Here is a 4,239-nt window from a genome sequence, read left to right on the forward strand (position 1 = left end):
CAACCCAACCCTGTCTGTTTTCAATTGAGGAGTGGATGTCAAGCAACTTCATACAGCTCAATGCATCAAAAACAGAAGTCTTGATCTTAGCGGCTGATAACATCGCCTCTAAGGTAGCAAGCCACCTGGATTCATTTAGTGGTAACGTTAGGGCAAACATAAAAAACCTTGGTGTAACCTTCGGTCAGTCTATGCTACTAGACAAACACATCAAACTCCTGACCCGTACCTGTTTGTTCCACCTCAGGAACATTGCCAAGCTCAGGGGCTTTCTATCCAATGCAGAACTGGAGATGGCTATCCATGCCTTTATTTCATCCCGGCTTGATTAATGTAATGATCTGTTCTCCTGCCTCAACAAAAACATCAATAAACCGGCTACAACAGGTCCAAAATGCTGCAGCCAGGTTACTCACTCGGTCCAAAAAAACATGCCACATCACTCCGATCCTTTTTGCCCTGCACTGGCTCCCTGTCCATCTCAGAACCCAATGTAAGGTATTGGTTTACACATATAGAGCTGTCCATGGCCAAGCCCCCGCCTACATTAACGACCTTATCCACCCTCACAGGACAACCGAGCAAGGCCTCTCAAGGGTGCCCCGAACCAGGCTAAAAAAACTAAGGGGGACCGTGCCTTTGACCACTGACGCCACTGACGCCTTCAAGAAAGGCCTAAAAACCTTTCTTTTTAAAAAAGCTTTTGATTAAAACTTTTGTTTATTTTGTTTGTTTTTATTATGCCTCCTGTAGCACCTTGGGATTGCTGTTAGCAATGAAAGGTGCTTTATAAATTGAATTTATTATTATTATTATTATTTGAGGCGGTGGCTAGTGATGTTACGTATTGCGCCGAGGCTTCGGAGCGTGTGTCGAGTAATCCCCGAAGCTTTTTGTGAAGCCTGTATCGAGGCTTGTATCGTTTTGGGCCAGTGACGTCATCGATGACAAACGAAGCCTCGCTGCCTGTCGATACCACATGACTGCTTCAGGAAGCGCTTCAGATCTTGGCGCGAGCTTCTGACAGATAAAAACCCATGGGATTCAATTCAAGATGTGTGAACCTTGTGATAGAGGAGAACACTTGTCGTTTGCCAGTTTTGGTTGTACGATATTTTTGCAACTCGTTAGAATGGAGCCAGCAAAGAAGAGAAGGACTTCCCCTGTGTGGGAACACATTGATCTGATTTCTCCCAATAAGGTAGGTTGCATACATAGTATATTACAACAGATGTATTATGTTAGATTTTGAATGGTTCATTTTTTTCCTTTTTCTATTTCATTCAAAGGTGAAGTGTTTATTGTGCTCCAGGGAACTGGGTTACAATAATAATACTTCATCCATGCTAAGGCATTATCGTGCCATACATGAGATCAAGGAGGGACATGGAGGTGGACCTGCTCAAGGTTTGTAATTTAATATTTTGGAATAATATATTTTATAATTTAACCATGTTAACTTCACTTTATCATGCAAATAAAGAAAGTTACAAGATACTCATTCTTAACACAGCTTCCCTTATCCCCCCCAGCTAGGCCTACCAGAAAACAGGATCTGGATGAGGCCTTGGTCAACCTGATTGTGAAGGATACACAGCCATTCAGTGTTGTGGAGGATGTGGGATTTAGGGCATTTGTGGCCTTATTGGATCCAAACTATGTCATCCCCACACGGCAGGTGTGTAAGACTTCATGTATAGAGCAACATTTTAATTTTTTCATGGCATTTGACAATGAACCAGTGAATTAACCATCCCCTCTTTTAGGCTGTTAAGGCTATGGTGGATGCCAAGTATGTTCTAGAAAGGAACAAGGCCATAGCTGAAATGCAGAAGGTGGCTGCAGTGAGCTTGACCTCTGACATGTGGACGTCCATCAATATGGATGCCTATCTGGCTGTAACCTGCCACTTTGTTGACGATAACACACGTCTTAATTCTGTGTTGTTAGGAGTGCAACAATTTCCCCAAACACACACTGCTGAAAACCTGGCCAGAGTGAAAACCTCCCTCATGGAGGAATGGGGAATCACAGACAAGGTCACTTGCCTTGTGACGGATGGTGCAGCCAATATGATTTCCTGTGGCAAACAATTAAAGCTACGTCATGCAATATGCATTGCACATACACTAAATTTGATTGTCAAAAAATCTCTTGCATGACCCCTGTGCTGTGTGATATTCGGGCCAAGGCAAGAAAACTGGTGGGATATTTCAGGAGCAGCACCCTTGCTAAGGTATGTGCTTTGACCTTTCTTACATTGGTTAATAATAAATAATAATAATAATAATAATAATAATAATAATAATGCTATATTTATGTTACTGCTACTTTGACAATTAAATACATCTTTAATTTTGTGTTAAAGGAGAAGCTTGTATTGGTGCAAAGGCATTGGGAAGGCCCACACTGAAGCTCCTGCAAGAGGTGGAGACCCGCTGGAACAGCACTTATCACATGCTGCAACGTCTGGTGGACCTCAGAGAACCAGTTGGTGCGGTATTAGCCAGTTTGAACACGGAAATCACCACACTGACCTCTGCTGAGTTCACCACCATAAGTGGGTGCCTCTCTCTGCTGTCTGGATTCAATGATGCCACCATTGAGCTTTCTGAGGAGAAAAATGTATCTGGTTCCAAGGTTGTGCCCCTCCTCAAAATGCTGGAGCAAATGCTTCAAGAAAAGATGGCAAAAACCGCAGTAGCAGTGGCCAAAGAAATGGGAGAACATCTATTAAGGCAGCTAAGAGAGAGGCTCCACACACTCCAATCAATGAGCATAATGTCATTGGCAACACTACTGGACCCTAGGTTCAAACTGATCTGATTTTTTAGCCCTTTAAAAGCTGCAGAAGCCACAAAAAGGCTTGTGACTGAATGTGGTGCACTAATCCGAACACCTGAAGCTGTGCAGGAAGAAAATCCATCCACATCTCAACCTGAACAAGAAACCCCAGGTCATTTTTATTAATTTTAAAGCAATTTGAAGTAATTACTACATCCACTGACACTCTCTGTGTATACTTTTCAGGAAACAAACTCTGGCATAAATCGGATCAGACTGTAAAGCTGTCCAGGAAGACCAAGAATGCGACAGCTGACGCAACTGTTGAAGTCCAGCGGTACCTGGCCGAACCAAATATTGGACGCTTGGAGGACCCTCTGAACTACTGGCAGACACAAAAACATGTGTATCCAAACCTGCATAAACTTGCAGTCACTTTTTTGTGCACACCTGCTTCCTCAGTCCCGTGTGAAAGGGTATTTTCAAAGGCAAGTTGTATCAAAGAAAAGAAATCACCTATGCCCGAAAACTGTCGAAAAAATATTGTTTTTAAACAAAAAACAATAAAATGGTTCCATATCACAAGCATTTTCACTGCCCTTTGCAAAGTCACATAAGCACATTCACTGCCCTTTGCAAAGTCACACAAGCATATTCACTGCCCTCTGGCAAGTTAAACCCTTCTTCTTTTCCAGTTTTCGAACATATATTGCTTCTTTTGTCTTTATAGAAGGCAGCAGACATTTACATTTATTTATGTATAGATATAACAACAAGATACTATATTGATACATTGTTTTTATTATTATATACAGTCATTTTAAAACACTTCATGCTGCAAAATTCTGTTCATACAGGATTACAAATACATTTTACATATTTTACACTTTTGTATCATTATTTCCAGTATTTTTAGTATGTCAAAGATTACAAATAATATTTGGCTGTTTTACACCTGTTCACCAACAGGGGGTCTTGTGTGCACATGAAGCCCATGATGAAGCCTCATGAGATGAACCTTAGTTAACCGATTTGCTGGAAAGCTTCAAAGCTTCATAAGGCTTCATCTCGCCATCACTAGCGGTGGCCCCTATGGAATAAACTCCCCAACTGAGAGCCTCTGTCTCAGTGGAGGTTTTTAAGGGGCAGCTAAAGACTCACCTTTTCCGACAGGCAGGAGGAGGAGGTGAGTTTGTAGCTGTTTCTCATTGGTGTTTTATCCTATCTTTTACTGGATGTGTTTTATGCCTTTTATTCTAAACAAAAACATTTTTCCCAATGTTTAAAATCTGTCCCATGTGTATATATTGTTATTTTTATGATTATTATTATTATTAATAATAATGTAATTATTTATTTTAATACCGTTAGTTTTTTCACCACAGGGGGCAGTGAAATTATGTTTAAAAGAAAAACTAAAATCCCATGATGCATTGCGGTGGTCCGTTTCTAGCT

The 4,239-nt window shown here is 41.1% G+C and overlaps 1 protein-coding gene across 1 annotated transcript in view; it reads right to left on the reverse strand.

Annotated features, from left to right (window-relative positions):
- Positions 1–4,239, reverse strand: part of LOC117477333 (zinc finger protein 850-like) — a 195,115-nt gene that overhangs the window by 58,597 nt on the left and 132,279 nt on the right. The window lies entirely within an intron of this gene.

This window comes from Trematomus bernacchii, unplaced genomic scaffold (assembly GCF_902827165.1).
Source record: "Trematomus bernacchii unplaced genomic scaffold, fTreBer1.1, whole genome shotgun sequence".
Lineage (NCBI taxonomy): Eukaryota > Metazoa > Chordata > Actinopteri > Perciformes > Nototheniidae > Trematomus > Trematomus bernacchii.